This window comes from Cervus canadensis, chromosome 10, assembly GCF_019320065.1.
Source record: "Cervus canadensis isolate Bull #8, Minnesota chromosome 10, ASM1932006v1, whole genome shotgun sequence".
Taxonomy (NCBI): domain Eukaryota; kingdom Metazoa; phylum Chordata; class Mammalia; order Artiodactyla; family Cervidae; genus Cervus; species Cervus canadensis.
The window spans coordinates 3,295,173-3,322,884 of NC_057395.1; the positions used below are offsets into that span (position 1 = coordinate 3,295,173).

General features: G+C 45.5%; 1 protein-coding gene and 1 long non-coding RNA gene across 4 annotated transcripts in view; both read right to left on the reverse strand.

Annotated features, from left to right (window-relative positions):
- The window catches only part of CAMK1D (calcium/calmodulin dependent protein kinase ID), a 388,105-nt gene that overhangs the window by 313,910 nt on the left and 46,483 nt on the right, over positions 1-27,712 (reverse strand). The window lies entirely within an intron of this gene.
- LOC122448363 lies at positions 114-25,236 on the reverse strand. The gene is made up of 3 exons (XR_006271585.1): positions 25,226-25,236; positions 23,593-23,598; positions 114-1,457 (listed from the first exon to the last, which is right to left on the reverse strand). It is a non-coding gene; the product is annotated as an uncharacterized LOC122448363 (long non-coding RNA).

Consider the following 27,712-nt stretch of genomic DNA (forward strand, 5'->3'; position numbering starts at 1 on the left):
AGAGCTGACTCATTTGAAAAGACCCTGATGCTGGGAAAGATTGAAGGGAGGAAGAGAAGGGGACGACAGAGGATGAGATGCTTGGATGGCATCAGTGGACATGAGTTTGGGTGAACTCCAGGAGCTGGTGATGGACAGGGAGGCCTGGCGAGCTGCAGTCCACAGTGTCACAAAGAGTCAGACACGACTGAGCGACTGAACTGAACTGAACAGAATTAGTGTATATTCATACAGTAACAGCCACGAATTGCTTACTATATAGCAGAGACTATTCTAAGTGTTTGACAAGAATGATCTCAGTTAATCAATGCAACATCCAAAAAGATTACTGTCTCCATTATACAGATGAAGGGACTAGAGCACAGACAGGTAAAGAAACTTGCCATGACTACAGAGCCCAAAGGGACAGCATCACTGTTGAGAACGACTCTGACACACCCCATTTCTGCATTGTCACACTAGATGTTTTTCACTGGGAGAAACAGACCAGGGGTACTGCTCACTGCTGTCCTTAAAAACAGTACAAAAGAATGAAAACAAAAAGTAAAAGAGAAAAACAGAATCCGCCACCACAGCCCAAAACAAAATGTCCGACATCAGAAAAATCTTTCACTTTGTTTTCCTCATGAAAAATCCAAACCACTTGATTGCTGCCTAACCCTCTTCTCCAACCAAATCAGGAAAGAGTCAGGCAGCTCTGCGATTTCCCCTCTAGAGAACTATCCAGAGGCTCCCAGTGGACAGCAGAGGCTGAGGCCACTGGACAGCAGAAGCCCAGGCTCTCCATGAGCCTCTCATCCCGATGTGATAGGCAGCTGCCTGCCAGTCCCTTCCAGGGCACCAGGCGAGTTTCTACAGAAAAGTTTTCACACACACGCACAGGAAATAAAGGAAGATGCCACTGACCTTCCAATGCCTTCTCTAACCCTTCCAGTCCTGACAGTGGCTTTGAATGAATGTTTAAAATTAAATTACTTCATTAAAGTGTGTCTTCAAAGCTAAAATGAGATACAAGACTTTAAAAAGCAGATTGAAACAACCTATCCTAGAAAAGTTGAGGTGTCTTAGGCTGAACCGGGGACACTAGCTGTTGGAATAGTCCCACCCCAGAGCTCTTTCCCTCCATTAATCCAACAGGATTAATAAGTTAAGGGTGTATCGTGTAATCTTGGAAGAAGTCACAGAATTCTCAAAGGACATCAAAGTCAAACCACAGCACATGGAGCATCTGAAAGCCAGAGGGAAGGTTGGACTAAAAACCAGATCAACGAGAACCAAGAGTTCTAACTCCAAAGGGCTCAGTAATTATTGACATGGACGTTTCTGCAAAGGGCCTTGATCACAAAAAGAAAAAGAATTTTTATCTTGGCTATTTTCCCTACTTGAAAAACCTTAGTTTCCTCAAAAATTAGTAGGCTGAATGAAGAAGATAATTGAGACAAACAGGCCGTATTTTCCTATCTGCCATGGAAATGAACGAACGCTGGTATCGACAAATAACAAGAGACTCTTCACATGGAACCACTTCCTTTCACTAGCCGGGAACTTCTCATTCCTTTTCCAAATTTATTATTGTTAAAATCAGTATTTGACATTCACCAAATGCCCACAGCAGGCCTCTATCTGCTATTATGACTACATCATTTGTTCACCCCTGAACTGACTTTCAAAACATTGTTAACTTCAGCCCAGAAAACAAGAGTCAGGCACAAAGATAAGGAAGGCAATTCAAAGTTATACTAACAATAAAAATAAATTAGCAATACAATTTTCAGCCGTTGTCAAGGCATGCTTTATGGTTTTTACATTAAAAAGACTGGGAACTCTTTTCTTTCTTTCTTTCTTTTTATGACTTCAGACAGTGCAAATGCAATAGTTATAATGGCTTCAGGCAAGTCAGGAAAAGAACTTGGGGCGGTCTCCTGTCTAAAAACATGTGTTGACATTACTAGGCAATGAAACTTTGCAAACTTAAAGGTAAGTTTCTCTATTCTGCCGCCTTTCTTACCCATATTTTGGCGCTAAGCATCTCACAGTCGGGAAAGCCAAGGCCAACACGGAAGTCAGTAAGGTAACTGAAGACAGGAGGCCGATGCCCATACTTCATGCCTAAGAAGCCACAATAAAAACGGCAGAACCAAAGCTACTTCAAACTAAACTCTAGCCATGCAGTTCCAAGGTGGTTTCATTTCAGAACTCTCATATTAACTCAACTAGCATATTCTCCTCCTCAAAGTCTCAGAGGCCAGGGAAATGGCGATTTCCACGGTCCTTCTCATGCCCGACTATATGAGCATAGTCATGGCTCATGTCTCCAGGAAGGCAATTACACTATTACATTGGAACCACTAAATTCTATGCTTGTCTGTCCCTTCTCCTCCAGGACAGAGCCCTCAAAACACCAGCGACACCATTTATCCATCTGTTTGTTTGACAGCAGCACCTGGCTCAGACTGGACGTCCATCACCTCCATTCCATACATACTGAATAGATCGTTATAAACACAGAATACCCAAGAAGACGTTCTGCTCATAAATATCCTTCCTGCTCAAGCCAAAATTTCACTGTTAAAGGTTAATTCCTTTGGCTGTGTCTTCCAGTCTTTAACAAAGTAGATCTCTCTGAAGGGTGTCACTGTTTTCTCATGTACTGTGAGAAAATATACAAAGGGAGTAAAAGAAAATGACTCAAAACCAAAGGGAAAGATTAAAGAGGAAAGAAACAGTGAGGAAGGAGAAGAGGAAAGAGTAAAGGAAATGAAAAAAAGATAAGGTGGGAAGGAGGCAAAGAAACACCCACCTACTTCAATTCTGCCTGGAATCCAGCATCACTGCCTCCTTTCCTGGAGGAACTGAGGGTGTTCCTGGGTGTATTCACTCCTACTGTGCTTCTCCTTACAAATGAAATGGAGGAAGCATGTTTTCACTGTCCCCAAAATGCTCAATGGGGGTGCAAGTTTCCTTTTGATCCTTTTTTCCTTTTTAGAAAAGAAAGCAAAACAAAAACAGAGAAGAACACTCCACACACCACCTTTCACCACCTCAAAAAGCAACATCCTTAGACTTCTGACATGAAGGTGAAAGATCAAGGTTCACAAACTTAGTCGCTCAGTCATGTCCGACTCTTTGCAACCCTGTGAACTATAGCCCACCAGGCTGCTATGTCCACTGGATTTTCCAGGCAAGAATACTGGAGTGGGTTGCCGTTTCCTTTCTCCAGGGGATCTTCCCAACCCAGGGATCAAACCCGCATCTCCCACATTGCAGGCAGCTCAAGGTTCAGGGTGACAACTGAAAGTAGTGACCAGGAAAGGAAGGGTTTTGCAGATGCAACTGAAATAAAACATTAAGAGAATGAAGTTGTGCTTCTGTATAATATTTAAGAGAAATCAAAGTTTTAAGAAAAAAACACTAGGAAAGATCACTTGAATAACTCCTTGAGCATATTGTTTAAATTTTATTTTTTGGTCCATTCTAATTCATTAATAAGACTCAGAGAATTATAACTGCTGCATTTTTATGCCATCAAAGAGATTCTCTTCTAGAGCTTTAAATGAAATAGCAAATTTCCATTCTTTTCACCTTTCTGTGCATGAAAATTCAATTTATAATATATACATATGTATATGTATACATATATATATCCAAAACGACTAAAATACAACAAGAGTGACAGGGGAAAAAAAAGGAGCAACAGATCTACTCTTTCATAATTACTATCTATTTTAAAAGAGACTTTTACGAGGAGTTACAAGGGATAAACAAACTCCAGGCCCAGGGAGCCTCATCTCTGTCTTTCATCAGGTTTAAAGAGAAGTTTCTGCTATAAAGTAAGACATGTCAGGTCACTAAATTTTTCCCCATTTTGTTTGGACAAACGAAATCTCCTCAGCCTGCCTGGTATCAAAGACATAGCAGGAGAAATGAAGGAAGTGCTGGCCCCTCTCAGGACTTGGGGACCAGCAAGTTCAAGTGCAAACCACTCGGGAATGCAGCTCCGCAGCTTGTTCATGCAGCAGATGTTGACACGGACGATGCTAAAGGAAGGAGAGAGGATGAACAGTTAAAAGGAAGAATCCACAGTTGTCATCACAGCCGAGCCCTCACATGCAGCCTAACAATACAATGCACATTCCAGGTGTATCAATTTCATCTCCATGGCACACGGAATGGTGATAAAGCTTCCTGTAAATAAAAAGGGATGTGCATCCACAAAATAACTTTGAAAACATGTGGCCTCTTGCTGTCTGGCCTCCAGTAAATAAATGCACCCATAGATGAGCACTTTCAATAAATATGAAACCACAACAAACAACCGTTCTGGTCTCTGAGACACACGTAGTCTTTTTACCCACAGAAAGCATCTGTCATGTAACTTCAAAAAATGAGCTGTGGAAAAGAAAAATAATTTTAGCCTGTGGGATACAGAACAATAGTCCTCAGACAGCGAGGCACTGGGGCTGGGAATAAAAGCTCCTGGGAGATGCAGACAAGGATGTCTGACCTCTGTCCTACCCAGACGACAGTCTCCTTACCCACGAGAGGTGCATGGCTCTGTTTTAATAACTGGGAGGGGAAGATGAGAAAGACTCCTGCACCAGAAGGCTGAGGTCTTGGGAAAATTCCATGGAAAACTCAAATCTAATACAAGTATTATGTCTTTCTAAAAGACAAAAATGGAAGTAACATAGTGCTGTTTGAGGATGTTGTTTATACTCAGTGTCCAAAGGCAAGTCTCTTCATTTTTCGTTCTCTAACTGAAGTCAAAACTGTTAACTATGTAGTAGAATGGGGCAAAGCAGAAAGGAAAAGAGAAGACATCCTCTATGCTACAGAGAATAAACCCATCACGTCTCTACATCAATGCCTCAAACTTCAGAAGTTGTGGCAAGAATTTTAAATCTTAAGGTTAATGATCCGTAGCATGACTCCGAAAATGTAGACCCAGTGCCCCTAGTGAGTGAGCTGCAGTAGTAAGCAAATATGATTACAATCATGGCATCTGGTCCCATCACTTCATGGCAAATAGATGAGGAAACAATGGAAACAGTGACGGGCTTTATTTTCTTGGGCTCCTAAATCACTGCAGATAGTAACTGCAGCCATGAAATTAAAAGACGCTTGCTCCTTGGAAGAAAAGCTATGACCAACCTACACAGCATATTAAAAAGCAGAGACGTTACTTTGCTGACAAAGGTCCGTCTAGTCAAAGCTATGGTTTTTCAAGTAGTCTTGTATGGATGTGTGAGTTGGACCATCAAGAAGGCTGAGTGCCGAAGAATTGATGCTTTTGAACTGTGATTTTGGAGAAGACTCTTGAGAGTCCCTTGGACTGCAAGGAGATCAAACCAGTCAATCCTAAAGGAAATCAGTCCTGAATATTCATTGGAAGGACTGATGCTAAAGCTGAAGCTACAATATTGGTCACCTCAAGTGAAGAACTGACTCCTTAGAAAAGACCCTGATGCTGGGAAAGATTGAAGGCAAGAGGAGAAAGGGACGACAGAGGATGAGACAGTTTGATGGCATCACCGACTCAATGGATATGAGTTTGAGCAAGCTCTGGGAGTTAGTGAAGGACAGGGAAGCCTGGCATGCTGTAGTCCATGGGATCACAAAGAGTTGGACATGACTGAGCGACTGAACTGACTGATGATTACAATGTTTAACTCCTGGACCAATGAAATTAATAGAAAGAGGGTCTCAGCAAATAGGAAGGTGGCCACAAGGCAAAGACTTTGCCCAGGGAGCTCTACTGTTGGAAAAGCCTGGACTTAAGAGTTTTCTTAGAAGCTGAAGATGCCATTTAAGAAAAGAAGTGAATTAATGTCCTGGGGAGTTAAGTCTTTTCATGCTTCTAATTCAGAGAGGACAAGAGCCATACAGGTAATTCCATCAGGGCAGAGGACCAACAAGGCCGTTACCTGATGTGAAGCAAAGGACAAGGGGTGGAGAGAAGAGGCCAAGAGCTGCTCAGAACGAGGATTCTTCTCCAAGGCAGGGCTGAGATCAGGGGCCAAACCGAAAAGGATGAGGACCAATGGAGCCTTAAAGCCTGGCCTAATAGACAGTGAGTCCTCCCTGTGACACTGAGATTCTAAATACAACCATTCACCAGGTGAGGCCTGACTCAGAACAGCCAGCAGACACAGCGCAGAGATGCGGCAAGGAGCAGAGCCTCAAACGTGTATTTGTTCTGTGGGAATGTTGGTCGGGGCTCTTGAGACAAATGGAACCAGGAGGGGATACAGAGAGATATCTGGGGAGACATGTTACAGGAACTGGCTCACACAGTTATGGAAGCTGAGAAATCCCACCGTCTGCTGTCTGCAAGCCAGGGAACCAGAAAAGCCAGAGGTGTGATTCCTTCTGAGTTCAAAGTCCCAAGAACCAGGGAAGACAATGGGTTAAGTATCAGAGTCTGAAGGCCCAAGAACCAGGAGCTCTGATGTCCAAGGGCAGAAGAAGATGGACATCCAGCTCAAGAAGGGAGTGAATCTGCCCTTCCTCCATCTTTTTGTTCTTCTCAGGCCCTGAGGACTGGACGAGTCCACCCACACACACAGGTTAGGGAAGGCCCTCTGCTTTATGCACGGCACTGATTCAAATGCTGATCTCCTCCTGAAACACCCTCACAGACACACCCAGAAATAATGTTCAACCAGCTACGTGGGCAACCCCTTAGTCCAGCCAAAATCTATTACTGCAACAATGCTCTGAATCCATGGCTTTGCTTTTCTTTCTTTTTTTTGTGGTTTTTATTAGTCAATATACACCAAGTGCCAGCTTCCTAGAAAACCACGTGTAAGGCATTTTGGGGAGACAATAAAATAAGATTCTATTCCCCTTCAAACCAAGTGAACCCTGAACAAGCGTTCCAAAATTCCACATGTTGGACCTAACAGAGTCTGCTTCCCTTGGCCCCATTTCATCCTTCTTTTGTTGACTAAATCATCAAGGAAAATTGGAGTGGGGGGGTGCAAAATGGTAAGAAAACCTACACCATTTTGTTAGAAAAAGCAAATATAAAAATATCAAACCCTTCAATCTGAGAAAGGAGCAAAAACAACAACAAACAATCATGTTGCAACCTGGAAGAGGAAATGAGGGCAGAAAGAGTACCGATCATTGGCAATTAAATCCTGTGGTCTGGTTAAGAGCACTTTGTAGTGACGAGAACGAGCAGCAAATCTCCAGGAAAGGGTCAAGCATCAAAGGATCTGAGACTAGGAAAGGTACTCAGCTGAGAGACCAGGGGATCTCCACGCCGCTCTCGTCTCTAAGAGAACAGCATAAAGAGGGTAATTCTGAGGCGGGTTGAGATGAAATCCGAACCAGCACCAGGTGAGCAGTATGTGGCCTTCTCCTGGTGACATGACATCATCTGGGCCCCACTCCCCCTCCCCCCGCTCCCCAACGCCCAGGATGCATCTGAGTGCAGTCAGTGGTTCTGTTAGCCAGTGAGAGCTGGTGAGTGGCTTTGGTGTATCTACATTTACTTTCATTGGCTGGGTCTTACGCAAGACTCTCCCCAAGGGTCTCCCCTTGCTGTGTAGGCTCTCCCATCACTGATGCATCTCCATCTTGAGAGCAGATGGCTGGAATCTGGGCTTCAAAGGGTGCCAAGTGTGACCCCAATGACAGCAGAGAATGGGTGACAAGGAAACCATGAGGCTAGGCAACGGGGAGTCTTCAGGGAGCAAGCAACCCCAACAATTGCAGTGGCATAGGTAAGTGCTGGCACTTACCTATATTACCTGACACCATGCATCCATCCAACCATCCATCCATCCATTCATTGATTCCCACTTTGGAGGGAAAGTAAAAGACTTCAAACCTGGCCTCAGCCTCCTGGGTTGGACCTGCCAGAGACTCATGAACACAGATAGAGCAGACGAATGAGCCCCAGAATCACCCATAACACTGCCTGCAAGCAAATGTGGGCTGATGGAAAAGGCTTTGGAGATGCGGCTTTACATGGGTGGGAAGCTCTCTGGGGCTGTCTCCCCACCTCTAGGGCAAGTTCCAGTCCACGTTCGCTCTCCCTAACAACAACTCCCTCTCTCTCACTGTCACCAAAGGTGAAGAACTGCTCCCAGTCTCTGGGAGAAGAATTACACCAGCCCTGAAGCACCTGCAGGCCTGGAAACCACCCATCCTCAGATTCACCCCAAATTCCTCCTCACACAGAAGTCAGACCCAGAGGATCCCCACAGCCAGCTCCACTTGAGGAGATGCACTGAGCCTTCTCGGTTGTCTTTCCCCAGGTTGACCTGACACTCCAGACCCCAACTTGCAGCTAAAAAGAAAGTCCCAGTTGGAGGTCTGTAGGCTTTCAGGAGAAAAACAGTCAAGAGCTGCAAGAGGCTGCGGAGAGCGTCTCCACATCCTCACTGAAAGCAAGGAAGTTGTAAATCTTAGAATGTAATAAAGAAAACACGGATAATAGCCATCACTCCTAGCTTCCCTAGGCAAGCAAGCCCTTCAGAAAAGCTGAGAATTGCGCGAAAAGTCAGACGTGGTCACACAGGCAGATGAGATGCCTGAAAGGCAGGGATACTTCCCCACGGCCCTGCCCACAGAGGGCGAGAGACACACCTTCCACCCCCAACCCCCTAGCGGCTCCTCACCAGCCACGCAGGCGCTCTGGAGTCACACAGGCTTTTCTATTAGTGAATGTTTTAAGCAAATTATTCCCTAGGGAGATGGGTACCATTTATCACCTCATATGGTGTGTGATTAACCGGTTCCCTTGGGGGTGTCTGAAGACTGATCCCACACCCCACTCAGTACCTGAGTCTGAGACAGGCCTGGGACCCATGGCCCTTTGCTGCAAAGCCTGCACCTAGACACATCTCTCCTCAAGCTACAAAATGCAATGAAACTGCATAGGACTAAGCGGAACTGCCTGCATGCAGCTGGGGCGAATTCTGGGCCCAAAAGATACAGAGAGACCATAACCCCAACTGCCACTGCTGAGGAGACTGCAGTAAAAGCAGGGTACTGCCCATGCCCCCTGCACGCAGCACCTGGGGTGGGGGTGGGGAGTCCAACTACCTAAGCCACCCCTCCAACCCGACCCCTGGACACATCCCTGAAAAGTGTCAGTTAACTCAATCATGTCTGACTCTTTTGCAACTCCATGGACTGTAGCCTGCCAGCTCCTCTGTTCATGGAATTTTCCAGGCAAGAATACTGGAGTGGGTAGCCATTCCCTTCTCCAGGGGATCTTCCAGACCCAGGGACTGAACTGGGGTCTCCTGCAGAGCAGGCAGATCCTTTACCATCTAAGCCACCATGGAAGCCCAGGACACAACCCTACCCTCACCCCATATAAGGAACGCGCTCGACTCCTTGCTCCCAGAAGCAAGTGAGCAAAGGAACCTGTTGTTTGTTCTCACTACCCTCCTGCTGTAGCAGGGGTCCCAAAAAAGCCTTGCATGAATTCCTTGTGTGGCCTGTAGTCAGACTGAATTGAGAATTCAATCCCAAAGAACTGATGCCTTCGAACTGTCGTGCTGAAGAAGACTTTTGAGGGTCCCCTGGACTGCAAGGAGATCAAACTAGTCTATCCTAAAGGAAATCAACCCTGAATATTCATTGGAAGGACTGATGCTGAAGCTGAAGCTCCAATACTTTGACCACCTCATGGGAAAAACTGACTCACTGGAAAAGACCCTGATGCTGGGAAAGACTGAAGGCAAACAGAGAAGGGGGTGGCAGAGGATAAGATGGTTAGATGGCATCACCGACTCAAAGGTCATGAATTTGAGCAAACTCCAGGAGACAATGAAGGACAGAGAAGCCTGGCATGCTGCAGCCCAGGGGTCGCAAAGAGTTGGACACGACTTAGTAACTGAACAACAACAACAGCAAAGGAGGCCAAGAAGTCTGATTGGTAACAGGTCCTCATGTCTCTGCGGTATCTCCTTTCATCCCAGTGACTGAAGGAGCTCAGCCTCGGATTCATCCAGACCCGACTGCAAGCCCGGCTCCCTCCCCTCAGTAAGGAACCAGTGAAGAGCTGACCCCAGTGTCCACTTCTGCCCTCAAAAACCAGGGAAGATAGCACAGTTGTGAAAAACAGCTCAGGGGCTCCAAGCGGCACATTGGAGAGGTGATGCAAGTTTGATTAACTTTCCACGAAACTCCCTTTAACATTTTGGTTTATTGTTTTCATTTGTTCTTCCTCTCACTACAACAGTCATAAGACACTGAGAACAAGATGGAGGAAAGATACATTTTGGAAAATAAGAAAATGAGGCCAAGCTCCTGATTTGTTATGCAAAAGCCCATAAAAGCATTTAAAAATATGAATCACGCTGAGACACAAAAGCTCCAAGATGGCAAAGCTCCAGAGGGAAACTAGACAGAAATCCAACACTCAAGACACGTGGGTTCGGGCTCCAGCTCTGCCCCTGGGGAAGCGTGTGGTCTTACTGTCCGGGCAGCTCTTGAGCCAACATTTCTTCATTTGCTAAATCGGCAATGTCCTGCCTTATTCCCAGACTACAGTGTGCGGCCCACAAGTACGACAAGGGGAAGGTCGTGTAACTAATTCAAACAACTTGGGGTGAAAGCTAATTTGATTCAAGGGAAGGTCTAGATATTCTGAAGCAATCTGATCTCTTTCATGCTCATCAGAAGCAAAACCTTGGTGCTGCAGGGCACTGCCCCCATCACACTGACATCAGCCCACCTGCCAGCAGGGCCAACTGCCCCCACGACACTTGACTGCCCTTGGGTTCAAATATATCACATCGCTTTGTCCACCAATCCCTCTTTTTATGGCAAGTACCAAGGTCAACATCAGTTTAATCCCCTCCAAATGCTCACAAATTCCAAAAGAGCTGGATCTGAAGTGATAAGGGGTTTTGACGATTATCCTGGATGCCGACTTGTGTCCGAGAGAGAAGGGCAAGAGAGAGAAGGGATGTGTGCATCTCCATTACTGTGGCTGGCGATTCAAATGAGCCAAGAAGTCAGAGGTTGCAAAGAATAAGAGGAGAAAGCAAGTTAAGACAGAATATGAGAGACAGAACAAAAGGAGTAGGTGACCCACGGCCACCTAAGGGACCCCCACACTGGGCGTGCTAAGGTGTTGCTCTAAGAGCTGTCTGCCCTTGGCCCATGGGGCACAGGGGTCACCAAACCAGTAACTTAAATCCAACGAATGCAAACAGTCATGCATGCACAGCCTAGGGACTTGCCAGGAGACTTGCAGCAGCAGGCGCTGTGCCCTGCCCTTGTCTTCCAAAAGGCCCCTGTGTGAACACCTTCCTCACACCTGACCTTGGTGCCAAGGTCTGCCAGCCCCTGTGCTAAGCGCCGGCACACGAGGATGGACGTGCTGAGTCTCAGGTGTCAGGAGAGAGACAGCAGGGCTGAGAAGGGCCACTGCGACACTAAGTGGCCAGGAAAGAGTGCTCAGAGGAGGCAACATTTAAACTGCAAGAGGAACAGCCAGGAGAGAAGGTGGGGGCGAGGAGAAGGAGGAGGCAGAGAAGGGGAGGAGCGGGTCCAAGCCCTGAACTGGGGAAGCTCTGGGGTGCCAGAAGCCAGTGGCTGCAGGTGCTGGTGAGGGAGGCAGGAGTGCAAGACGAGAGGGGGGCTGGGGAAGGGGGCAGAGGCCCCACATCTGAAGCCCGGGGCAGAGCTAAGGACGCAGGGCTGTGCTCTGCATGCAGTGGGAAGCAGAAGGAAGCTCTGAAACAGGACACGCCTTGACTGACTGCCATCCCCCAGGGTTGCCGGGATGCTCGCGTGGAGGAGGCCACACTGAAGAAGGACAAAACGAAAGGGGGGCAGGCTTGGAAGCCACCGCCTCTGCCCAGGAGAGAGAGGATGGTGCCTGGGACTTGGGTGGTGGGAACAGAGATGGGGAAGGACAGACAGCTCTGGGGGCTGACACAGGGCAGAATTCTGAAACCGGAATAAGAAACCTCAGTGAGAAAGAACAGTAAGATCTGAGTCTTTAGCAAGTGTTGGCTTGTGGGGGCCTTAAAACACTCGGTCCAATTCCCAAATCCGGACCCCAGGCAACAGGGCTCTCGGAAGCCAGTGGGGCTGTTTATTGGGCCAGACAAAGCCTGGTGCATTCCTGTCACAAAAGGGTGAGCTCCGTAAAGCAAGGAGCATACTGCTGGCCCCGTGACAGCTCCCAGGGAGGGGAACACAGGACACCCAGTGAAGAAAGGGGAACAGAAAGCCGGTCTCCAAGGCTGCCAGGCCAGGACAGCCCAGGCTGGCTCTCTCCCCGCTCCCACCTCTGCCCTCTGCCCACCTGCGTCCTCCTCCCTGCCCCACAGGACACCTCACTGGGTAACACCGTTACGTGTGTGTGTGTGCTCAGCCACTTCAGTGGCGTCCGGCTCTGCGACCCCATGAGACTGGAGCCCTCCAGACTCCTCTGTCCATGGGATCTTCCAGGCAAACTTCTGGAAGGGGCTGCCATGCCCTCCTCCAGGGGCTCTTCCCAACCCAGAGATCAAACCTGCAGTGCAGACAGATTCTTTATCGCCGAGCCACAGGGGAAGAAGCCCTGGCGCTGTAACAGGGAAGAACAAATCTGATTCCATATTGGATCTGTGTGTGTGTGTTTTTTTTTTAACTTTGACCTTTGTATTCTATTGCTTTTCCTTCAAGTTAAGAATGTCGTCTAGAGCCTGACACAGTTAGGAAAGCCTATTCTGACCTTTAAAAGTATAACATTTTTCCATTCCTATGTAGAGAAAAAGTCGCAGAAACAGAATAACATCTGTTTCAATGGAGGTTTAAAGGAACATTGTGATCTGACCTACGTGGACAAAAGATTCCAGCGTCAAGAAGTTTGCAACCACCAACCACACACCTCCCTCACCTTGCCTTTAAAAATGCTTTGCTGAAAGCCTTTGGGATTTTAGGGGGCATGAGCCACCTGTCTCCTTGCACGGCCCTGCAATAAACCTTTCTCCACTCCAAACTCTGACATTTTGGTCTTGTTTGGCTTCACTGTGCATCAGGCCCACGAAAGTGCATTTGGTAGCAGCATCAGGCAGGCTCCCATGTGGACCATCTGAAGAGCAGAGGGCAGGAGAGCAAGCTCAGGGTACCATGCCCCTCAGGGCACCACCAGTGGCCTTGTCTCCTGACCACAGTTCCTTCTGACACCCCGGGCACCCTTCTGCAGGGCTCCTCCCTCTGTCCCTCTGCCAGGGAAGGGGTTGGGGGGACTAGACTTTGGGAACCCAAATCTATTGCTCATTCCTTCACCTCCCGCTTCGGTCGTGAGCCCTCACTGGAAGCATCTAGGGTGGGTCCCCATCTGAAACACTAAGGATGCTCAGGTGCCCAGGTGCCTGGAAACCCTCTAAACCAGAAACACAACGGCCCATCCAGCAGAGGGACGTGCCTTCCTGGTGCTGGGCTGACTCCACATCTGGTCCATTTCCAAGCGCAAAGACGTCTCAGTAAAGGGGAATCATTGCTGTGCTCAAAATAACAGCTTCTCACACAGGGTGCGCTAGAAAGGAAATTGTAAGATAATAACAGGATCAGCTAAAGTTGGCTAAAGTTAAAGAGCTGACACATACCTGGCCCCGGTACAATCACCTCGAGCCCGAATTCTTTAATAGCAGGAGAATTTTCTAGTTATTATTCCCAGTTCTGCCACCAACACATTCAAAAATATAATTCTTAATGCAGGATTTTACAGTCTTCTTGTCATCATACACAAATCAGGACAACTGATACATGAGGTGGTCTTACTTGGGAGGAATCCTACTTTAATCCTGCCCCTGTATTCACTTGTTTGACATATCCTTATCAGTATTTGTTGCCACGGGAAGGCACTAGGCCAACCTCAGAGAGAATGCCCAAGATGTAGTCCTTTACCCTAAAGGAGATGAGATTCTAGTTTTAAGGAATGAGATCAAGAAACACACAATTGAAATGCAAAGCAGCAAGTAAAGCTCAGAGCTCAGGACAGGAGCCGGGGAAATCTCCAGGAGTAGAAGCATCTCATCGAGTATGGAGGAAGGAACAGGGAAGGTTTCTGGATGGACTGAAATCTAAGCAGAGGCTAAGAGACGGGCAGGAGACAGTCTGAGGGGGTCAGGTTGGACCCACATATGAAAAGTGGAACAGGTACCATGACACAGCCCTAGGCACTCAGAGTGACTGAAGCTGAGTGTGACCAAAGGATACAGGTGAGGAGGCTGCTGGGGGTGAGTGTGACACCTCGTGAACGACCTGATCAACAGGGAAACCGTGCAGTTTATCATCCCAACCAGGACATGCTGAGAGGGACACGTGTGCATGGGAAGACCTGAGCTGGGACTGTCGCAGAGACACCAGACACAGGGTCGCTCTGCTTCCACGACACCTGACACTTCGCACGGACAAGTGCCTGCCTGATGGAGTCTGAGCAGGCGAGGAACATGAGCAGACCTGCGCTTTGGGGAAATCACTGCGGGCACCTCGTGGACACTACGCTGGAGAAAAGCTGACACAGACCGTGCGAGTGGAGAAGCTGCTGCTGGAGAAATTCAGGAAGGAGACGGCGAGGGCTCGCTGCACGGGACGGGGGGTTGGGGGCGGTCAGTGTTCACAGGTGAGGACAAGACACTGACCCTGAAATTTACCACGTGGGAGAGGGGTTAGAGATGGGGGCTGAGAGGAGAGACGCAGGGAGAGGAAGGAGCCCGACTGTTAACTTGACGTCTGAGTGGGGCCAAGAGAGGAGAATGAGAGGCCTCCGGGAGACAGAGGACTTGGAGTGGGGGCAAGGGAGAGGGTGGGAGCAGGTTCACTCAGGACGTGCTGGGCCTGATTTTTCAGGGACGTCCAAGGAACCGATAGATACAGGGGCCAGGGTTTGGAAAGGAGCCCCAGGATGGAAACGGGGGCCCGGGACTTGCCAGCACACAGGTGATGATCCAAGTGCCCCTGGAATGGGCAGCCGTGACCTTGAGAAAAGTCTCAATGGAAGGCTGGGGTGTACAGGCTGCAGTGAGTGGAGGAGTGAGGGGATGAAGAAACAAACTGGGCAAGACACTCGGTTCTGGAGGGTGTACTCCTTCAGGGGCGGGAACAGCGAATAAGACAGGGGGGACTAGAAGCAGGAAGCTACTGATGTACTCAAACAGAGAGGATGTCACCACCCGGGTGCTAGCAATAGGCCTACTTACGTCCAGACACACACCATTTGGGATCTTCTTTATCTCAGCTCCACCAAAAAAAACCTAAAACAACTAAATTAGTCAGGATAAAACATCCATGGCTGTCTGAACAAACCTTAAGGGAAATATTTCTTACGCTTAAATCTGAGACACTCAACTTGTCGTTGCAAGCTGGCTTCAATCTGATAGGTGACAGGAAGACAAAATTTCTGTCACTGATGCTTCCAGACAAACAGACGAGCTGGGAACCTGGTACTGTATTCCTCAGCATCTCACTTGGCAATTTACTTGTAACAATTTACAATTTACTTGTCACAGGGCAGAATTTAAGGGCCTCTCTTTTAGATACAGTTCACCAGTCACTCTTATAATATTAGACGAGGTCCATGAACAGTATAAGGTGAAAACTCTCTCAAGTGCCCAGAAGTACAGGGAAGGGGCATAAATATCCCCCTCCTCACTCTGTCATTCTGGACCATAATAACATCCTTGCTTTCTAGATAGAAACACGCACTTCATGTACACAAGCAATCCCCCAAAAGTAATAAATAACACTGTGTCTGTTTTTGTAAACAAAAATTAGTATATTACCTGCATATTTCCTAGAGAGATCTCAGAGTGGTAAAACAGTTCCATAAGCCAGAATGCTATTTTCCATTTATCTGTAAGGTCTTTTTCTTTTGAAGCTCCAAGCTTCTCTTCCATTTTGGCTGGGTGTTCCCACGGCATGCTGGCACTTGAAATACAGCAGTTATTCACATCCAAGGAACTGTGTCCCTTCTAATAGCTGTTATTATGTGGTCATGCCTGTGGATTTGGGACACCTTTAGTCAGAGCTTGTGAGTGATTTTTTTGATCATTGTGTGATTATCTCATTACCAACATGGGCTGAAAATCAAGAATAACAAGAGAAAGAAAATATGACTTTCTTTGTCCCTCCTGCTACCCATGACTAAAGTGCCCTTACTAAAGATTCATCCCTAACAGATTTATCTGTTAATCAGTATCTGTTAGTGCTTGAAACCAAGGAGAGAAATTCCATATGGTTTAACTACCAAGTATCAATGAAAAATCATTCCTGAATACCTGGCTTCGAGAGAATAAAATAAAACCACTGGGGCATGACTGAGACTATCAAAAAGTACCCAGGCAAAATGGCCTGACGCAAACAATGGACAGTGAAATAAGGCACAAATCAAACAGGCTGAGGGCAATAGCTGATATGGGAACCAGCTGTGTGTGGTTTCAATGCAGGCTGGTGACACCAGGTCTTAAGCTCCCTGGGATCCCGAGAGCAAGCACAGAGGGCACAGTTCTGCCCACAAAGCCTCTGATCCTAGAACCGTAGTACACGCGAGATGCTTTCTCAATGGGATTTTACTCTTCTCACTAAGCCCACAGAGCTAAATCCAGGCTGATGCAAGCTTGAGAGAAAGTTCTTCCTACGCTAGGATGTGGGCTTCCCTGCTGGCTCAGTGGTAAAGAACCCACCTGCTGATGCAGGCAACGCAGGTTTGATCCCTGGTGAGGAAGATCCCCTGGAGAAGGAAGTGGCAACCCACTCCAGGATTCTTGCCTGGAAAATCCTATGGACAGAGGAGCCTGGCGGGCCACAGTCCATGGAGTCGCAAAAGAGTTGGACATGACTGAGCAACTGAGCACGCATGCACACACAGATGTGAAAGTAGGAAGCAGCAACAACCTGGAGCCCACGCTGCCTGGTCTAGAAATTCCCACCCAGAGGGACAGGCTGGGGCTCACCAAAACCATGGTGCTGGTCAGGGCCTCCCAGCTCCCCAGGGAAAGCAGCATGTTAGCCTTTTTACATGGAGGGGAAGGCAAGCCTATGCGGCACACACCTCACTGATACATCAATAGAAGGGGCCACCTGCCACCCGCCCCATCGTCTGACGGCCAGAGCTCCGAACTCTTAGGTTGGCCCAGATCCCAAACTGAGCCCAGAAGAAAGATGACAGCCCCCTGGGAATGGAAGAAAATACACCTGATATTTTATTTTATAGGTGGCTTGTGAGAAATTTGACATTGGCTGTGACAGTACTGATAGAATCTAATTGGTTTACTGCTGAAATCTATGTTCCTCGATTGCATGCCAGCCTTTGCAAGAAAGAAGCTGTTAGAAACAATCAGAAACTTCAAGCTGTCTGGATGTTGCACTTTTCTAGATAACTCCAAAAAACAAAGAAAATATTGGACTAAGATTTCCACCAAAAATTCCCAAAGAGTTAATTAAATGAGTAAACCTCAATTACCTCAAAAACTTACTAATCCAGGAAATCCACTGCCAATAAGGCCTTGTTGGAGTTCTAAAAACAAATATTATAATTTACAAACAATAAAAAGACTAGGTACTTCCCTAGTGGTCCAGTGGTTAAGACTCTACCCTTCCAATGCAGGGCGCCCAGGTCAAGGCACTGGATGCCTCGTGCTGCAACTAAGATCCAGTGCAGCCAAATGAATAAATATTTAGGAAAAAAAAAAAAAGAATTACACAATATTCATTTGCTCGAAGTGGCCCATCAGTGTAAAATATTAAAGGGCTACTGTATCACGCCTCTGCTACCTTTATTACAAAAGTATTATCTTTTAAATACTCTATCCAATTCTTCATTGCTTACTAAAGAAATTTTTTAAATCAATTAATTTAGTTAGTTAACTGAAGTCAGTAAGAAAGTAGGATCCATTCAGAGTCAAGCCCCAGATGAAACAGCTATGGTGGTCACTGCTGAAATGCAAATGCTAACCTTGTTTTTTTACAAACCCAATATATGAAATAAAACTCTAGGAAGCTGAAAATGGTGATTCCAGTACTAGTATTCTCTGTAGCCTAGAAACAGCAGGAACTCCTCTGGCTTCTTGGTGTCTGTGTATGCATGTTTTCTCTTCGGATCTAGGGCTGAATCACTTTCTGGCTTCATTCAGAATAACTGAGGCTCAGTGGGGACTGGTTACTTGTTCCCAGTGCTTTCTGCCCCAGGAAGCATGGGTCTGACTCACTACTAATGTGTGCCCTGTGTTTTGTTAATAAAGGCTGTGGAAAAGTCAGAAAACAGCACTTGGCTCTCACGTGGATTTTCCTATTTTCTTCACAGTAACTTAGAAAATGTCACCACTCAAAATCAGTGGGTGTCAGGGAAACCCCCTTCCATTCTCGGAATCTCCAGTAAGTGGCCACAGGCCAGCAAACCTACCACTTTGGGATAAGTTCTCTCAGTTTTGCCTACTCATTAAAAAAATAATAATATTTTAAAAGATGGGAGGGGGAGGGGGTAAATACTGATGAGATTATATCTGCCAAATTTTGAAGAAAATATATGGTAAAATCATTAACACTTATGAAATCTCCTGTCCCTGGGATTTTAAAAAGCAGGGTGTGATTTCCATTTATTTGAGATGAGGTTTGAAATGGATGACCTCCCAAGGACCTTTCTAAATTTTAAGTCAAAAACAGACAGAGAAGTCCATTCACTCAGCAAAGTCAAGCAGAAAAGAAGCAGGCATCCTGTTTCAAAGTTTCCTCTGAGCAATGCCCTAACCACAGCCCAGCCTCAGTTGACATCCTTCACCTACAGCAAACCTATGGACATCTCCCAGCAGGGGACCCACCCCTCTCCACCTCCCTCCCAGGCTGAGGTCGGAACCTCCTGGACAAACACGGTAGTTGGGACCTTTGGCCCAACTGAACATGAAGGTTTCTTGTAACACTCTGATTAGCTTTTAAATAAAAGTCTCATTTGGGGGAACTTCCCTGGCTGTCCAGGGGTTAAGACTCCATGCTTCCAGTGCAGGGAGCTTGGGTTCAATCCCTGGTCGGGGAACTAAGATCCTACATGCTGCATGTCACGACAGAAACAGATTTTTTAATTTGTAAATAATAATAATAAAAGTTTCAACTTGGACTTTCAAAATAGCCAAAAAAAATTTTTGGATGATAATCACTGGTAAGAAGGTGATAATATGGATATGCTCAAACAATACTATTAATAGAAGTATAAATTAGTAAAAATCTTTCTGAGAGCCATTATAGCACCGTATAGGCCCTTAAAACAAATACCTATCTTTTAACTTAATTCTCCAACTCAGAATCTATCATAAGACCCATGTTTACTGAAGCATTATTCACAATTCCCAAGATGTGGACACAACCTAAGTGTCAGTCAAAAGGATGGAAAAAGAAGATATCACACACACACACACACACACACACACACAACGGAATGTTATTATTTAGCCATGCAAAAGAAGGAAATCCTGCCATTTGTGACAACATGGATGGATCCTGAGGGCATTATTCTGACATACATCAGATAGATACTGCATAGTATCACTATAGGTGAACGTATGAAAGTGTTAGTCACACAGTTGTGTCCGACTCTTTACGACCCCATGGACTGCAAGCCTGACAGGTTCCTCTGCCCATGGAATTCTCCAGGCAAGAATACTGGAGTGGATAGCCATTCCCTTCTCCAGTGGATCTTCCAATGCAGGGATTGAACCTGGGTCTCCCGAATTGCATGCAGATTCTTTACCATCTGAGCCATGTGAGAAACCCATCACTTATCGGTAGAATATTTTTTTTAAAAAAGTCCGACTCATAGAAACAGAATAGAAAAGTGGTTGCCAGAGTTGAGGTTTGGGAGAATAGGGAGAGGTTGGTAAAGAGTATAAACTTTCAGCTATAAAATGAATAAGACTGAATGTAAAACATACCTATTGCTGATAACACCATATTATATAACTGAAATGTGCTGAGAGAGTAACACTTGAATGTTCTTACATACACACAAAGATAAATTTGTGAATTGATGGGTGTACGAATTAACTAGATGGGAGTTAATCTAATTAACTAGATTAGAATCCTTTCACAATGCATACATATATTAAATCACCATAATGTACACATTTACACTTTAAGTATCTCACAACTTTGTCAATTATACTTCAATAAAGCTAAAAAAAAACAAAAACAGGAAGAAAAAAGAAAATCAGGATTGTGAAAGTTTCATGCATCAGGTAAGTCTCTGCATATGTTCTTTCTAATAGTTTAAAAAAAAAAAAAAAGGAATAAGCCAAATGTTGAACAACATGAGAAGAGATAAATAAACTAAGGCACATCCAGACACTGAGGTATTAAAATGCCACTAGAAAGCATATTTGCAAACAGCTATGTAATTCATAGTAAATTACTCTAGGGATAATGTGTATGTTGAAAGAAAAAAAAACTCAGGTGTAAAGTTATACAGTAAGGATGCTACCAACTTAGATAAAAGCAATTTCACCCATGAAGACAATAATTACAGTAGGTCAGTGATGAAGCAAGTCCCTCTCTAATGATCAAGTAGGTCCATCTTCACCTCTCATCTGTCAACAGCTGGCCAAACTCTTGACCTCCACAGGGCATCACAACATAATAATCACATGTCTTCCTGGATGACATGTCCTCTGACACAGCTGACCTATGAATGAGAGCTCCCTGCAGGCAAGGACTGGTCCCAATATTTCTTTGGATACCCAACAATTGATTCTGCTCTGACACCCCAGAGAGGCTTATTCATTCCTGCATAACTTGCCATATGTCAGCATGGAATGCCCAGATGGCAAGAATAAATTGTCTTTTTTTTTTTCTTCTTTTTTTAATTAATTTATTTATTTTAATTGGAGGCTTGTCTTTGAGAGAAAATATGCCCAGCGTCCATCTGATGTCAACATTTGATTGGGCGACTATATCAGAGAGCCTGAGACCGCCCCTTGCATGCTGATCAGCTGCGGCCTCCCCAGGCCTCACTTCCGCAGGAACCAGGGGCCAAGGCAAAGCCCAGCTGGCCTGCAGCTCACTGAACCTGAGGCCTGGTTCCCAGCCCAGAGCCCCACAAGGTCTTCCTTCCCTGGGCCCACTACCCCCATCCCGGCCCAAGCCCCAGGGCCCCCTTCTGGGCAACCCTCCTGGCTGAACGCCACCCTAAGCAACATTTTCCCACCTCCTGCACTGCAAGGGATCTCTCCTCTGTTTTCTTTCTCAGGAGTCTGTTTTCTCTGGCATTGTGGTGCCCCCAAATTCCTGGCTCTCTCTCATAAAAGACACAACACTGAAATTCTATTCAAACATCTCCCACATTCCATGAAGTAGTTGTGCTATTTGCAACCTCTCCCCCTCTCTCTCACACACACGCACAGACACACAAAGAACTCAAAAGATCACGCCCATCACCCTGTGTTTAGGCAATAATAACAGCTGCTGTTTTGTGAAAACTGATTGTATTTCCTCACTGTGCTAACTTCTTTCCATGGACCACTCTATGAGACAAGTACTGTGTCCATTTCACAGATGAGCAAACAGGCTTAAGGAGTTTAAACACTTGTCCAAAGTTAACACAAACCAACTGGGACTCAGCCTTGAGCACTCTGACTCGGGAGCCCCAGGAGCATAACGTTAAGAAGCAAGTCCACAGGCTTCAGCAGCCTACGGCACTGCCAGTATCTTGGGCCCGGGGAGGTGCTTAGGGAATCCGCCAACAGACCACTCGTACACACCCACAGTGAGGCTCCCTTCTGGCAGAACATCCAGGGATGCCGGGAGTCCTGGAGCAGGATGGGCTGGGCCAGTAAGGAAAGAAGGGACAGGAAGAAAGAGGACTGCAAGCGCAGCAGAGGCCACCAGCAAAGAGAATTTCACTCGCCCTGGAAAAACTGTTAACACGGAATACAGCAAGTGGTTTCCAGCGCTCTCCACTGCCAAGTACCAGTCAGAACCTCCTCTCTGGTACCCACTGACATCCTGGCCTTATGGCCACCCCATTCTGCAGACGAAGCCTTTTCACCTTCAGTACCGCCCCCAGCACACAATACGTGAGATCAACACTCCCACCCCAGACCTGCAGGGTCCTGGCTTAGCTTTGTCAGGCTCCACCTGGGCAGTGTGGAAATGAAGGCCTCCAGACAGAGGGCCTGTAACAGAAGCAGAAACAGGACTCTGGGAGCCTTGAGTCACTCCACCACCCTTCCTCTGGCGCTACACAGTTGTTCCTTCTCTGAATTTTATGTGCAACCAGCAATCAAGACAGGAAAAACAAGCAAGTCTTACACACACCCGAGAAAATGCTGATTTGTCTATTCTATTAATAACACCAAATCTCAGCAAATGCAAATAGCATTACATCCCCAATTCCATAAAAAGTTCAATCCAAACTAAATGTTTCCAGTTTAAATGACATTGCAAAGACCTCTCCATTAATAAACTTAACACTGATTTTTTTAAAGTGACTATCCTATTTCCTAAGGAAAAAACTATGTAGCCACAAAGAAATCAACATAGGTAATATTTTTTAAATGAATGAAATACTGCCTTTTATTCTGCTACACTACACAAATCTTAGCACAAGAAAGCTATAATCATATATTAATAAATACTTTGGTCCCCACAGTCAACTGCCTCTCTATTTTAAAGAAGACAGAATAACCATGTTTTCAATGTGCTTTGAACAGGGAGGTGATTTCTTAGAGATAATTTTCTAGTTTAGAATAAAGAAGCAAAATATGCAGAAGTAACTAAGACCCTGAGAAAGCGCCATGGACATAGAACATATGTAAGAAATAATTTTTAGAATATATAGATACTTATACAATAAATGTATCTCACCAACACAGACTCCAAGATACCAAAAGAATTGGCCAGGTAAGTAACTGTATTTTTGAAAAAGAAAAATCAGATACATTTCAAATTTAAGGACTAGGAAATCTGAGGAAGCCTGAAACATCCTTTTCAAGAGAGGGCTGTCCTAATGATAATAATGGGACTGAAAATGGAAGGAGCAGCAGGAATCTATAAACGTGAGGAGGTAACACCATCAAACGGAAACAAGACACATTTACCAGGGGAAATTGGAGTGCCTTACCTTGATGCCTTTTTTCAGGAAAAATTAAAAATGAATGTGAACAGGTAATGTAGAGCACAGAAGAGAAACTGACTCTCCATCATTTATTTCCTGAATCTGAACTGAATTTAGCCATCAAGCAAGACCAGAAAAACTTCAACTAGAATGACATCTACACAGGAAAGCCAAGTGGAGAAATAAGTTAATCAACCACCCAAAAAATCAAGACAAAAAAAACTGGATACTGTGGGTAGGAAAGAAGATTTTGTGAGGAAACAATTCAAATTCAAATTCACAGGGAAGAGCCGCTCAAGTTTCTTCTACACTTGGCCTAAAATATTTCAAAATCATGGGGAAAGAATATCAAAACACTTCCAGAAACAGGTCTACAAATGGGCATTAGTATTAGATTCATTTAAAAATGAGACTTGAGAAAGCTGTAAAAAGTTCCCAAAAGGCAAGATGTTTGTACAAAATGCAGCATCTCCTGCTGAATAGGAGCTAATGAGGCACCGTACAAAAAAGGTCGAATCAAAAACCCTCACCAGATCCTCTCTCTGGCTGTCCACTCTCCCAGCTACTTCTGAAACCACAGAGGGAAAAGATGATCTCCAGGACAACACAAGTCACAGCCAATGAGATCATGTCACAGCCAATGCATACGACTATACATGGTTCACTGTCTTCTTTGCATGCTGAGCTTGCTACGAGAAGCAGGGTTTTGCAAAATGAACAGAAAAGAAAGTTTAGTGTAATTATCTCCAGAAAATAAAACAGCCAAGACTTTGCCAAAGTAACAAACGTATATTTATTTCACCATCCCCATTCTCCCCACCTCCCATTCAAAAAGAGAACAATTTTAAATAAAGGAACTAAACTACACATACATGCATTAGATGATCGTTGGTGGACTTTCAAATTCAGACTGCAGAATTTGCCTCCAAATCAAGGAACTGGAGGACAGTTGTCAACCTTTAATTTTTCCAGCAAGGTCAGTACATCCAAACTACTGATATGGTTACCATCACTTCATGACAGAAAGGATATTTACCATGACAAAATAGGAAAGACAAAATTTCAAGGAAAAAAAAAAGGATAATCATTTACACTTAACATATGTGAATTTCTGGAAAGCCCAGTATATTGTTATGAACCTGGCAAAACTCTGTCATGAACCAGTGCCGAGAAAAAGTGCTCAAGCGAATGGGTGGCTTAACAAGCCCTCCAGCAATTCTGATTCAAGCTACAGTTAGAAGACCACTGGCAGAATGCATGTGGACTTCAGAACCGGGAAAGGAGCCCAAGGAGCCCGATTCAAGGCTGGCCAGCCAGGTTTCTTATCATCAGACTCAGTGAAAACAACCCATTTTCCCCTAAACAATGGCACAATCTTTTCTGAAATACACAGTATGACAATGGAACAGAACATTTGAAATCAGAACTATATTCCACATCCAAGGATTCGTGATCCATAAACACCAGCAAACAACCAGAAACTTCTTTTTCAAACCTTCAAACCACAGTTCCCCGTCCTTCTGTCCGGCGACCCTGCATAGTCACCACCTTCCTCACTATCACCAGACAACACTCACACCATGTAAGGTGTGAAGGCGATTCCATTTTTATTTTGATCAACCCAGCGACCCTGTGGAGTAGGTGTAGTAATAGATACGATCACCCACTGGGCTTGGCGAGTGCATGTCAGCTACTTGAATATTTAATATTGCTCTTAACAGGAGTTTTACGTTTTTTATTTTCAAAATAGTGATCCTTGGTGAAGGAAATGATAACCCACTCCAGTATTCTTGCCTTGAAATCCCATGGACAGAGGAGCCTGGCGGGCTGCAGGCCATGGGGTCACAAAGAGTTGGACATGACTTGGTGACTAAACAGCAGCAGCAAAGGAAATTATACCTTATTAGATAATGCACAGTAGAAAAGCTCATGTCACATAGACTGGCAAACTATTTTCCTTAACAGATCCCTCTTCCACTGGGTACACAGCTTGTCTTAGTTTCCCAATCTTTCCTTCAACTGGGTGGGATTGGTCATGGAGTATGATACTATTACATTTAAGTAATAAATGGCCTTCATAAGTCACTTTACATTCTTCCTGTCCCCTGTTATACTGGACTTGAGAGATTTCTATGGCAGACTCGGGTGCTGTGTATTAAGTACGGTAGAGCACAAAGTAAAAGAAGCTAGAGATAATAACTGGGTAAAACAGTTCTCCACTAACATAACTTCACCAGTTGTTTTTTGCTTTGTTTTTTAAACAAGGATTAAGTTTTCACTCTGTTGAGCTCTTACAGGTTTTAGTCTGTTGGTTGAATGCATATAGCTTAGCCAACTGTTAGAGCTGGATGAAACCTATGAATATAACGAATGTCAGAAGAACTTAAAAAAAAAAAAAAAAAAAAGCGTTCCTTCATTCTGTCCCTTGCAGTTCAGCATAAGAATCCTTCCCATGGTACAATCCCCAAATTCACGACTGCCTAAGTGGCTGAGTCTGTTGTGATGAATACAGCACACAGAGAATGCTGTTCTGGATGCTTTCCCAAAAGACTTCTGAGGCAGTTTCAGCCCCTCCCTGCACAGGTGGGCCAGGCGTTCCACTCAGAGCCTCAGGCCCAGTGACCTGCATCTCTCCCCTGTAGGCGTCCCTTAGGGTCCCTGGGGACCACCATGTGCTTCCAAGGATTTCCCTGGGTCCCCCTGCACCTCAGCCAGGCTGGCCTTCACCTCGGCCAAAGGCACCAAAGGGCCTTTCTCCCCAGCATTTGAATAACACCCCCCACACACATCTGCCAAGAGATGTGGGCATCACTGCTAGAACCTCAAGACAGCCAGTCCCCCTGGAGAAGTGAAGGGGCCTGTCTTCTATCTAAGGAGCTGCTCTCAGGGAGATGGCTGAGCACCTCCTCTGAAAGTCCTGGAACCACCCCTGTGATTCAAGCCAGGATGGGTGAGGGGCATCGTGAGTCAAGTAGAAAAGGTCAGCAGGAATGTTCATGACCTCTTTCCAGGGACAGGAAGAGCCCAGAAGGAACCAACACAGATGACACTGGGGCTCATCTAAAGGAAAGAAAGCAGAAAAAGAGGCTAGAAAATTCAGGGCCAAACACCCCCACTTTACCCTGACCCGCTTCTGTTACATTCAACCCCAGCACCTGCTACACGTCACACTTGGTTTCATTTTTAACAGATGCCATTGCACTTTTCTCTCCTGAGTGGTTATGGAGAGGTGGGCAAGCACTGGAACTAGCTGGGGAAGAAGTAGATGGTGTCTGCTTCCCTCCTCCTTCCCACCCTGAGCCATCAAGGCCACAAGCTCTACTTATGCGAGACACCACAAATCGGGGATCCCAACACGAACTCACACCACTGTGCACAGCCCAAGCCACTGAGGTCAAGTCGAAATTCTTTTTTAACTAAAGCCAGGAACTTGTGAGCTCAGGTTCTTGGCATCCTCCCCACACGCACCCGCCCAAAAAAATAAAACCCGGCCAAGGCTCAGCTATGCCCATGGGATTAGAAAACAAGACGCAGAGCCCTGGCCGAGGTCATCTCATCCCGGAGATGGTTACTCGGCACCCAGACCAGCCCAAATAAATACTCGGTGAGTCAATATTTAGTGAGGTGGGCTCAGAGTTTAGTAAAAGAATGAAAGCACTGGATTTGCGAGCATGTCTTACAACATGAGATGGGGTCTATAAGCATTCTAGAAAGGTCACGGACTCACAGCGGCCACTACAACAAAGCATGATGCCCCAGAACCTTTGGCAATCGGTACAAACCCAAGAACAAAAGTACTAAGTATATCTGCAGAGATGGGTTTAAAATAATCAATAAAAGAGGGCAGGGGAGAAGAATATCCTTCAAGATAAAACTGAAGCTCAACAAAGACAAGACCCCAGGCTATCCCGAAGGTCCAGAGTTGCCTTGCTTCTGGTCACCTATTAAACTGTGTGTCTTTCCAGCTCAGAAAGAACTAGTATCTATTGTCAAACTTACTATATATTTGCTTCACTGCCTTATCACACTGCATGTGTCCTCCTTTGATTTGTGAAACCAGCAACAAAAAAATTTATCAATTCACTTTCTCTGGGGAGCAGCCTTCCTGATAAGTACCTTTTTTTTAATGTGTTTCTTCAGCCTTTCAAGACACATGTATTACAAGGGGACAGATAACAAGCCTGTTTTGAGCAGACTAAATCAGATCAATATCAAGCTGAAATTCAAAGAAACTGGCTTTTCCTTTAAACACTTTTGGGGTGGGAGGTAGAGCAAAACTGCTCCAAGTTCTTGCAATTCCACCCGGGCCTCCTATTAGCACCTCCAGACACGTTTACAAACTGGATGACCTCACTTATGAGAGATAGAAAAATATACACATATCAAGCAAGTGCACACAGTTACACCCACTCACACCAGGAAATGGCATTTCTGACTTGTCACCACCATCATCTGGCTGGAAACTGTTAGTAAAGTCAGTCAAGAAATATTTACTCGTAATATGGCAGGCAAATTAATCTGACAGTAACTATGGGGAAGCCCTAAGAAAATAAACAGCATATATATTAAGATTTCAAATGACCTGGTTAAAGGAAATGTGGTATATCCATACAATGGAATGGTATTCAGCCATAAAAAAGAAGCTCCGAC